A 12567-nucleotide genomic window follows, 5' to 3' on the forward strand; every position below is an offset into this window, starting at 1 on the left:
TGCCCTATTCACTGCTCCTGCCCTGTTCACTGCTCCTGCCCTGTTCACTGCTGCTGCCCTGTTCACTGCTCCTGTCCCGTTCACCGCTCCTGCCCCGTTCACCGCTCCTGCCCCGTTCACTGCTCCTGCCCCATTCACCGCTCCTGCCCCGTTCACCGCTCCTGTCCCGTTCACCATTCCTGCCCCGTTCACCACTCTTGCCCGGTCACTGCTCCTGCCTAATCACTGCTTCTGCCCCGTCACCTCTCCTGCCCCGTCACGTCACCTGCCCGTCACTTCTTCTGCCCGGTCACTTCTCCTGCCCTGTTGCCTCTCCTGCCCTGTTGCTTCTCCTGTCCCAGTCGCTTCTCCTGTCCCAGTCACTTGTCCTGTCCCGTCACTTATTCTGTCCTGTCCCAGTCACTTCTCGTGTCCCGTCACTGCTCCTGCCCCGTTCACTGCTCCTGCCCGGTTACCACTCCTGCTCATACCTAATCACCGCTCCTGCCCCATTACTTCTACTGATTTGTCACTTCTCCTGCCCCAATACTCAAAACAAAAAGGTGCGGAGGGTCAAAGGGGAATATCTTTAACGACCTGCCTGCTCGAACCCCTACTCTCAATATAAACCACAAAGAGAGCAGAACAGGTCACGAAAATGGTGTGTGGCCATACCGGAGACCGCGAAACAATTAGGTGTGTGTGTGAACAGATGTTGTTGTATGTCACAAACTAGAACACTGGCTAGGAAAAAGTCCCATCAGACCACCCTCGTGGTGGCATGTCATCATATGGGGAGTGATGGTCACTCTTACCCCGACCTTGTTGTGTCGGGAAACAAAGCCAAAACTTTAGCTAGTGATAATAAAAAAAGAAAATAATAATAATAATCATAAACATGGAGTGCAGTGCTTGAGTGATTGTGCTGGTTAAAATTAACTACCAAGACTCAGGGGACTTTATAGCTGAAGTCTGGGTGTCAAGAGTAAAAAACTTCACTGAGTAGTTATAAGCTGGAACTACTCAAAAATACTGTGTAGAGTGGTCGACATGTTTCAGCCATTAAGGGGGATTTCCCTGGCTTTCTTCAGGACCTATAATATGTAATGCTACTGCAGTTAAAAAAATAATGAACACAAAAATAACATAAAGTGTACATATCTACCAGGAACCTGACAATCCAATGTTCACTGGAGAAAAAGGGGATGGATTCTTCCTGTCAAAAGACACAAAGACAAATAATAATAATGACTCAACACTCTAAGGTTACACACACATACCTGCATGAATATACAGTCGCCGTGCATATAAACACACCTGCGTGAATAATTTGCATTCCGCATAGCACAAAAAGCATATTAGCTTAATCACCTGGAGGCATTACCTCACAGTGATACTCACCCAGCTTTGTGTGGGTGAAGACCTCACCTCACCCGGCAACCGCTCGGGAGAAAGAGGCCCCGCTCTATAGTGTAGAAAAAGGACATAGTTAGCACACAAACTCTGCTATGCCCGGCCAAATAGCTCTACACATGAACCCAACAAATGTGTGATAGACACCTGTTGATCCAACCAAGAAACTGTACATACAGAAACATATCACCTGTGCTCAAACGTAGTATAGACACTGTTTGGCATCTTTAACTACCAATCATAGACATCAAAAAACAGGGAAACCCTGATTACAACAGCAAAATTATGGTGTCTATAAAGTCTTGCCAGTGAATTACTGCTTTGTGAAGGTATAGCAGTAAGCCTGCAATCAAACATCTAGATAGAACTCCCAGTAGAAATGTTTCTATTAAAATGGCTGTTCTGGGCTACCTTCTACAAGAGAATCATTTCGTGTCAATAAGGTGTGGGTAAGGTCTCAGTAACTTCTCCTGCCCCGTCACCTCTCCTGCCCCGTCACCTCTCCTGCCCCGTCACCTCTCCTGCCCCGTCACCTCTCCTGCCCCATCACCTCTCCTGCCCCGTCACTTCTCCTGCCCCGTCACTTCTCCTGTCCAGTTACCTCTCCTGCCCAGTCACCTCTCCTGCCCAGTCACCTCTCCTTTCCTGTTGCCTCTCCTGCCCCGTCACTGCTCCTGACCCGTCAATTTTCCTGCCTCGTCACATTTCTACCCCGTCACCTCTCCTGCCCCGTCACCTCTCCTGCCCCGTCACCTCTCCTGCCCCGTCACCTCTCCTGCCCCGTCACTTCTCCTGCCCCGTCACTTCTCCTGCCCGTCAATTCTCCAGCCCGTCACTTCTCCTGCTCGGTCACCTCTCCTGTTCAGTTACCTCTCCTACCCAGTCACCTCTCCTTTCCTGTTGCCTCTCCTGCCCTGTCACTGCTCCTGACCCGTCAATTTTCCTGCCTCGTCACATTTCCTACCCCGTCAACTCTCCTGCCCCGTCACCTCTCCTGCCCCGTCACCTCTCCTGACCCATCACTTTTCCTGCCCCGTCACTTTTCCTGCCCTGTCACTTTTCCTGCCCCTTCACTGCTCCTGCCCGTTCACTGCTCCTGCCCGTTCACTGCTCCTGCCCGTTCACTGCTCCTGTCCGTTCACTGCTCCTGTCCGGTCAGCACTCCTGCCCGATCACCGCTCCTGTTCCATCACTTCTCCTGCCCCGTTCACTGCTCTTATCTGTTCACTGCCCCTATCTGTTCACTGCTATTGCCGGTTACCGCTCCGCCTATGCCTAATCACTGCTCCTGCCCCTTCACTTCTCCTGCCCCATCACTTCTCCTGCCCCCGTCACCTCTCCTGTCCTGTCACTTCTCCGGTCCAGTCACTGCTCCTGACACGTCAACTCTCCTGCCCTGTCACTTCTCCTATCACTTCTCCTATCCGTTACTTCTCCTGCCCGGTCACCTCTCCTGCTCTAGTACCTCTCCTTTCCTGTCGCTCCTGTCGCCTCTTCTGTCTGGCCACTGCTCCTGCCCAATTCACTATGTGTACAACATTAACAAATTACACATGGTGTCAAGTTTCCCACGTACTCTGTCTGGGGAAAGCTCCTCTGTAATCACAACTCAGATCTCACTGGTACTTGATATGCTAAAGGCAGAGGACGGGCGCATTGTCATTTGAAAGGGGGTAATCTGCCTCAAACGGAATGGCAAAGGGCCTGCCCTAGGTCTGTGCGAGCTCAGGAGGGGCTGCTGCAGCCTCTGAAGTTCAACAGAGAAGTGCGAGCAGCCCCTGGAAGCTAAAGAAAAAAGTTATCGTTTTCAAGTCGGACTATTATTGCCGTCCCGGGATGCTTTATCGAAAGTAAGAAGTAGGGGAACGGACTGAAATTATTTTTAGAAGTAGGGGCACTCCGTGCCCTTCCATCCCCGCCCACTTCTACCACTGTGTACAGCACATCATTGTATTGTTTGATGCCAATGAGGTTCTAATGGAATCCATGGGGTGTCGCCCTGTTGGATGCCGAGAAAGCATTCAACAGGGTGTTGTGAGACTATTTGTGGAAAGTTATGGAGGTCTGTTGACTGGGGGCGGGGGGTGTCTTTTATTCAAGCAATCTGGGTGATGTACTCTAGTCCAGTAGAACGACTGCAGATAATGGTAGCTGAATCGGGACTCTGTCATATAGTAAGGGAACCGAGGCAGGGTTGTCCAGACTCTCCTTTGTTATTTGCTTTAAATATAGACCCACTTCTTAGGAGATTGGTAGCCTTTACTGACATCTTACTGATTAGTCTGCATGGGGGGAATACGAAAACACTGGCTTATGCTGATGATGTGTAGTAGTCACAAGAGATCCAGATAGTGCTCTCTGTTCAATTGAAATGTTAACTGAGTAATTTGGGATATATTCTGGGGATCTGTTAAATTAAGCTACAATGCAGTTAGTAATAAATAGACAGGATCACTGACATAACCTCGACAGACCGAATATCGACTGGACAAAATATCGATGACTAATTATCGACAACAAAATTATCGATTGACTATACTTAAACAACAAACCTCAAAAATATCGATTCCACAATATCGACTACTAAAAACAACGACTACAACAATATCGACTGACAACATTATCGATTTCTAAAACATCGATTATTACATATTTATATAAAAACAGTCAAAATATCGATTACAAAAATATAGATAGCAAATTTATCGATTTTTAAAAATATCGCCATTAATACATCCTAGAATAAATGACTTTATTATTTATAAATTTGATATTTATTTTCATATTTATTAGCTTTTATAAAGCGCGTCTATCGCTCCGGAAGGAGCATCTTGGCGCTGAGCAGACAGAAGAAACCAACTTGACGAGAACAGGAATCAGATGGCTGCGAGGACCAAAGAGTCGGGCTGGGAGAATATCCATGTCTTCAGGAGTTTCCTAAAAAGGCTTTCTGAGGGGGCGTGCCTGAGGTTGAAGGGGAGGCCATTCCATGCCTTAGCCGCCAGGAATGAAAAAGTTTTTCCACCCTTCGTTTTGAGCTTAAACCCGGGTCTGGTGACCAGATTGGCTCCTGATGACCTCAGGCAACGCAATGGAATATAATGTGGGAAGCGCCTAATAAGGTAGGAGGGGCCTGTATTCTTGGTAGCTTTAAAAACAGTGACAAGGAGTTTAAAAAGGATTCTTTTAGGGAGGGGCAGCCAGTGGAGAGTGTTGAGGGCTGCGGAGGCAGAGGACCTTCTTGGGAGTTTAAGGACGAGCCTGGCCGCTGTGTGCTGGACGCTCTGTAGCTTCTTGAGGGTAGACTTCTTTATGCCTGCCAGGAGACCATTGCAATAATCTAGCCTAGACAAGATCAGAGCGACGGCGACTGATTTCCTGGCAGAGATAGGGAGAAAGTCGAAGAATTTCTTTAGCTGTCTAATGAGATTAAAACAGCACCCTGCAGTAATGCGCACATGATCGTCAAAACTGAGGGAAGAGTCAAATTGGACACCCAGATTGCGGGCCGAGGAGACTGCACTGGGAGGTGCTTCAGAGTGTTGAGGCCACCAATCTTTTGGAGAAAAGCGGATGTCTTTACCTAAGGGTATAATTTCAGTTTTGGCGCTATTGCACTTAAGATGGTTATTGTTGAGCCAAGCAAATACTTGGGAGAGGCAGTTCTGGAATCTGAGAGCGGCATCGGGTAGTTTTTTATCTAAGGTGACGACAAGTTGGGTGTCGTCAGCGTAAGATGTTACGAGGATGCCATGGGATTCAATCAAGGCAAGCAGTGGGGCCATGTAGATATTAAAAAAAAGAGGACTAAGAATGGACCCCTGGGGCACACCTGATATGATGGTTCTTTCGCCAGAGAAAAAGGGGCCAAGTGAGACTGTTTGGGATCTGTGGGAAAGGAATGATGTTATCCATTTTAGTGCAGTACCTGTCACACCGATCTCGCGCATTCTGTGAATGAGGATGTCATGAGAGATGGTATCAAATGCGGCGGTTAAGTCGAGCAGGATGAGTACAGCGTGTTTCCCCTCATCCTGCAAGAACTTAATGGTGTCGGATAGCTCGATCAAAGCAGTTTCAGTGGAGTGGCCGGGGCGGAAGCCAGATTGCTGTGGATGGAGAATGTGGTTGTTTTCCACAAAGGCTTTTAACTCCTCTTGTACTATTTGCTCAGTAATTTTGCCTAGTGCCGGGAGTAGGGAGATTGGGCGCATGTTGGAAAGGTCTGTCGGGGATTTGTTTTGTTTTTTCATTAGAGGCCTAACAATAGCCTTCTTCCATTCTGCGGGGACGGTGCCTGAGCTGAGGGATTGATTAACAATGGAATTAATAAGAGGGTTGACGGCCTCAATGAGAAGGTGGAGGATAGCAGGGGGGCAGGAGTCCGTGGGGGCTCCTGATCGGCAAGTCATAATGGCCTTCTGGGTTTGAACCAGGGACACTGTTGAGAAATTACCGAGAAAGGGTAAATTAGTGTTGGCAGCTTGCAGAGGGATAGAAGGGGAGGGAAAATCCTTGTGGATGTTATTAATTTTCTCAACAAAGAAATCAGCGATTTGGTCACAAAGGATTTGGGATGGAGGGATTTCCACTGCAAGGGCCTTGGGATGGGTGAAGGACTTGACAATATTGAAAATCGTCTGTTGTTTCTGATTGGCTACTTCTATGGCTGTAGTGAAGAACTCCTTTTTAGCTTTTTTTATATGAGACAGGTATTGTTTCCTCTGCCGAGTGTATAGGGTTCTGGAAGTAGGATCATAAGTTTTCCTCCACTCTCTTTCAAGAACCCTGCACTTATGGTGGCTATCGGTGAGAGCCTGGGTATACCAGGGGGCATTGGGCTTTCTTTTATGAGAGATTGGTTTTTGGTTGGTTGAATTGGAATTGGCCAGGACCAGTTTATTGATCCAGATGTGGAAATTTTTGGAATCTTGTGATGCATCTCCAACAATAGTGGGGGGGGGGATGGGGAGCTGAGGGTGTAGTTTAATGGACTCAGCTACTTTCTTCCAGTTGGTCGAGTAGATTGGAGGGGCGTTCTTGGTGTACGGTTGTATAAATTGAGTCATACTAATCATAATTATTCAGATATTGTTAATATAAATAGATAAAATATATTATATATTTTCATAACATTTACAACACACAATAAATACAAACATACATTTTATAATACATAAACAATGTTTCGAACCACTACACATTTCTTACAGCTAATTATATATATTCCTCCACTTTACAAATATCAAGATAACATTACCTATACTAAATAAGGCCTTACACATTCAATAAACGTTAATTGGCGTCACCCATATAAGGAAAGCAATTAGCATAACAGAGAAAAAAATTCAAATCCACAAATAAAAACAGACTATCAATTTAAACAACCAATCCTATTTCTGAAACAATTAAACTAATACTATATAAACGAGATCACAGCAAACTAAAAATGCAGTATACATCTCCTAACTAAAGGAAGACGAAACTCTGCAGGATTTCAGAAAGAAAACTGATTGACTTCAACAGAAAGAGAGCTACACATATCTAAAGTAAGTACTACTACATTATTAGTCAGCGAAAATGTAACTCTCAAACCTCACACCTATGTTTAAAAGCCAAATACCTCAAATATATGGTTTTTTTTTACCACTCATTCTACAGACAAAAAGAAAAAACAGAAGACCTACACAACACCTGGACATCAAAAGTTACATATAAATAAGTAAGTATATATTAGAAATGTAAATTCGACATTTAATAGATAGGTAACTAAATAGAAAGTAGCTAAAAACGTCTATCAAAATATCATAAATAGTAATAAAATATTTGTACACATTTTCTCAACTGCCACAGGTACAAAAAGATATACACAGAAAATAACAGTTTGAAGAACATCAACACCTGGAAATAACGACTTGAAATCATCAAAAGATTTACAGGTAAAATAAAAATGTATTAAACTGTATAATGTGATTAGAACATTATTTTTTGTAAAAATGTAATGACATTCTCTTTTAATTACCTCCTAGCACTACAATACAATCATGACTGAAGGAGCTAAATTCATTTATTCACAAAAAGGGAAAATGCTTCTTTGTTACATGGGATATGTCTACACTCAAGAGAAACAAAAAGATTTGAAAGTGTTTTGGAAGTGTACGAAATATTATGCCAACAAATGTTATGGTAGAGCTATAACTCAGGAAACTACTGTTACTTATACTAAAGAACATAATCACCCACCCAATGTAACAGAAATAGAGATTAGAAAAATGCTGGATTCCCTTAAAGAAGCTAGTACTAGAACTGATCAACCAACAACTGCTATTCTGAAACACAATTTAAGTGTACTTCCCCAACATGCTTCTAGCCAATTACCATCTATCGAATCCCTTAAAAGAACTGTAGCTAGACAAAAAAGAGCAACATGCACTACTCCTCCCACACCAAAAACTTTAGAAGAAGTCCAAATTCCCCCTGAACTCTCTGTAACTCACAATAAAGAAAATGTTATACTCTATGACAACAAATCAAAAGATAAAAGAATTATACTGTTTGCCACAGCAAACAACATGACTAAACTTACCCAATGCCAAACTTGGATGATGGACGGTACTTTTTCTGTATGCCCCAAACTTTTTTTATCAATTATACACCATCCATGGTCATTTCCAAAATGCAAATATTCCATTCCTTTATGCCCTTCTACCAAACAAACAGAAAGCTACCTATCAAGAAATACTAACTGAAGTCATTCAACATACTAACAACTATTTTCCACAAAAAATTATCATTGACTTTGAAAAAGCAATGATAAACAGCAGCCTTAAAACATACCCACACACAGCAATACAAGGTTGCTATTACCACTTTAATCAATGTATCTGGCGACATCTACAAAAATCAACCTTGAGTATCCAATACGCCACTGATAGCACATTTGCTTATCAAATCAAAAAACTCATTGCCCTAGCCTATGTTCCACTAACAGATGTAACTGAGCACTATAACTTATTAATAGACAGCCCCTACTATAAAAGAAACGAAGATAAACTAAGCCCTATGCTTGACTACTTCGAAGACACATGGGTAGGAAGGCTACACAGATCAGGCCATAGAAGACAACCCAAATACCATATAGCTTGGTGGAATGTCTACCTTAGCACACTAAATAAGGAAGCAAAAACAAACAATGCAGTTGAAGGATGGCACAATGCCTTCCAAGCAACTACAGGCCGAGGAACGCCTACCCTTCACAAATTAATACAATCCTTACAAAAAGAACAGAGTTACCAGGAGCTCCGAATGGAGCAATCAGTAACTTTGATCGGACCTAAACTCACCAAAGAAACTAAAAAAATGTATAACACACTCCAAAGTCAAGTTACCCTCTATCCAACTAGCAAAGGACTAGAATATCTATCAATGATAGCAAAAACAATTCTTTAAAACATTACATAACTATACACGTTAAATTAAACATTTTTTTCCTAAAATCCTTGATTATAACATGTAACAATTTGCAATTAAATTATCAAATACATAATATTAACATATATAAAATGTATTTAGATAATGTATTTACAAAATGTTACATACAACGTAAGTAAAGCAAAATTTAAAACAGTTTCCCCACCCATTAAATGTTCTGAAAATACTTACATTTCTGTTGCAGCTTCAAACGTAATCCAATTCCAAGCAATCCATACGACACCATAGCAAAAACCCATACAATCCATGGAAGCCCAAAAAAAAATGCAAAAATACAAGCAAATCCATAGTGACTCCTTTCCACTTTAATAGACACGAGATACGATAGAAAACCCGAAAAACAGTAATGCAGAAAAAAAAACGCTCCAGGAAAACTTGAAATCCCCAAAATTTGTGTGCAAAAATAAGAGTATATAATACTCGTCACACAGCTCTGATCAAAAAAGAAGGAAGTCCTCCAAAACAGCGAAACGCGACGATAACCTAGAAAAAATAAAATACATACCCACCCACACAAAAACACCCATACATATATAAATACACATATTTGTACATCAAACATATTATCTTAGTAACATTTAAACATATTACCTCACCTCACACACCTACAACAAAAACGCGGTAAAAATCAAATATCGTACACTCTACCTAACACCGAACACACAATCTTCTCTTAGTAACTCTACCTACATAAACCTAAACACAACACACATACACTAACAATAACTTCATTAACTTGTAAAAAACAATTAAAACAAACTTACCCTCTCTAACGCGAAGCAGCATCCAACCGCGATCTGTTGAAGCACCAAATAAGCCTAAGTAACATTACGCGGTTAAAAAGTAGTCCCTGTATACAGCAAAATCCTCTTTAATTTCTATATTCCAACACTTAAAAAAATACACAGAGTATTATATTAAGTGTAAATAATTATTTAAATTGTATAAAATTATTTCATAAATATTCATTACTTTGAAATAATTATTCAACTGTTATGTGATACTTTAAATAATATTTTATGATTTATAAATACATTTAGCAAATGGGAATGCATACAACAAATCGCAGGGGTTCGTCGCACACTAGAACAGACGCTCCTCACATCGGAACGGCGTCTGGCTGCGCTTACGAAACAAACCGATGACTCGGAAGAGAGCGTTGCGCTCACGGCCGAGGCGAAGTCGATATACCAGGCTGCTTGCGCCGATCTCCGGAAGTATAATTTTCGCGCCTATGCCTCCAGAGTACACAAAGAACGGGACAAAACGGGGGCACTTCTTGCCTGGATGGCACGACCGGACGCCGAGTCCAAGCCGATTACGGATATTATCAATCCGGAAGGCATATTGGTGCGATCCCAGGCCGAGATTCTCCTGGCGTTCCAACGCCATTACGCACAGGTATACGAGGCCCCAACCCGCTACGCTCCATCATGCGTGGATTGCTTCCTCGAGTCGCTGACGCTGCCCACGATATCGGACGCTGACAAGCGCGCGGTTGACGCCAAAATAACACCCTCGGATGTCACTCAGGCATTACGTGCCCTCTCCCGGAATAAAGCCCCGGGACTCGACGGCTTCCCACTGGAGTACTACTCGACGTTCTCTGCCCTGTTAGCTCCCCGAATGGCCCGGATGTTCGCAGCGGCTCTCCATCTGGGAGTGCTTCCCCTGTCACTACGGGAATCCGTTATCGTGACCTTCCCCAAACCTCACAGGGACCCGCTCCAACTGGGGTCATATCGTCCTATCACGCTCCTCTCGGCGGACTGCAAGGTCCTCGGGAAGATCCTGGCTGACAGATACACTCAGATCATACGCCCACTGGTCCACCCTGACCAATGTGGGTTTGTACCGGGCAGGAACACCTCACAGAACATCCGCCGTGTCTTCCATGTACAGGATCAGGTTCGGGACAGATTCCCGCGCGCCGCTTGCCTGATCATGGACTTGGAAAAGGCGTTTGACACTCTCACCTGGCCATACCTATTCGCGATCCTGAGTCGTCTCAACGTTGGCCCGACACTCATAGCATACACTCGCCTCCTATACACCGACCTAACCTCGCGAGTGCGGATTGGGAAACACATATCCTCTGCATTCGAGGTCCGCCGAGGCACGCGACAGGGATGCCCCTATCACCCCTTTTATTCGCCCTGGCCGTCGAACCGCTGGCGGTTAGACTGCGTCAGGAGGGAACCCACTGGGGCATCCCGCTCGCGGATGATATGCATTGCGTCTCCCTGTACGCAGATGACCTCCTGATATATGTCCGAGATATAGAGGCGGACCTGACCCCCATAGGGGTGGCGCTGACAGAGTTCGCGGACGCCTCAGGACTCCAGGTGAACTGGGACAAGTCCACGGTCTACCCATTCCACCCACGCTTACCACCCCGAGACGTCGAGCTGGGAACCCGCAAGCTCTCGTGGTCCACGGAGGCCCCTCGGTACCTCGGTGTCCGCCTGTACCACTCACCGACAGACATCTTCGACGGCAATCACCGAAAGGTGCTTGCTAATCTACGCCCGACTGTAGCCTTCTGGAACAAGCTTCCGTTGGCCCCGATAGGACGGATAGCCCTGGCAAAAATGGTGATGCTCCCCCGACTTCTCTATCACTTCACAAACCTGCCGGTGGTACCACCCAGATCTTTCTTTCGGGACCTCAACTCTCTGCTGGGCACCCTTATCTGGGGCACGAACCGACACAGAGTGGCCCTGAAAACCCTTCAACTTCCCACATCACAAGGCGGACTTGGAGCTCCTTCCTTCGAGTCCTACTTCCTGGCGGCACAGCTCCAATGGTTATCATATTGGACAGCGGACCGCTACACCCTGGAGACCGCTACCCCGACCGGCAGAGTTCCAACCCCGGAGCTCATCCGTCTCCTTATCCCGGGCACCAAACCCCGACGGACATACCCCCGACAAGTCACGATAGCGCGCCAATGTATGATGCGGATCCACCGGATGGCCCCAAGTAGGGCCCCATACTCCCCACTGCTGCCGCTGGTGGGCTGCCCCAGACAAGACTCCTATTTCTCGGCGCCAATGTTAGCTGAGTGGACTCGTTGCACTATCATGGATATGGAGTCGCTCTTCGAGGAAGGACACCTGAAACCAATCACTCAGCTAGCTGCAGAATACGACCTCCCCCCAGGTCAATTCCTTAGGCACCGACAGCTGCTTGAGGGATTCCGTCCCCACCATAATCTTAGGGCAGGGGAACCGGACACGCACCCAGTAGTGCACACTATCCTACACATGGGAGTGGGTCGCCATCTGATCACCTGGTTGTATAAATCTATTCAGGAACTCTCACACGCCCCCCTGGCGGCCTTGCGGGCCACATGGGAGGAAGACATCGGTCGCGCACTACACGACTCAGAGTGGACCAAGGCGCTCGAGGCCCCGAAACGCGTCTCCAGAAATGCCAGATTCAAAAACATTCAATACTATATACTGCACAGGGCATACCTCACGCCGGCGCGCCTACAACGGTTTTACCCATCCACACAATTCCTATGCCCCAGATGTCGTTCCCCCGACGCAGATTTCCGTCACATGTTCTGGGACTGCCCCGGCCTACACTCCCTGTGGAAAACTGTGCACGACACACTGGCGGATCTCACAGGCCTCACAACGCTAGCTTCCTGGGAATCCAGCGCACTGGGCATCCTAC

General features: G+C 45.5%; 1 protein-coding gene across 1 annotated transcript in view; it reads left to right on the forward strand.

Moving 5' to 3' along the window:
* TMEM114 (transmembrane protein 114) overlaps window positions 1-12567 on the forward strand; it is an 875397-nt gene that overhangs the window by 400757 nt on the left and 462073 nt on the right. The gene's annotated exons all lie outside the window — the stretch shown is intronic.

The sequence above is a fragment of the Lissotriton helveticus genome, chromosome 10 (genome assembly GCF_964261635.1).
Source record: "Lissotriton helveticus chromosome 10, aLisHel1.1, whole genome shotgun sequence".
Classification (NCBI taxonomy): domain Eukaryota; kingdom Metazoa; phylum Chordata; class Amphibia; order Caudata; family Salamandridae; genus Lissotriton; species Lissotriton helveticus.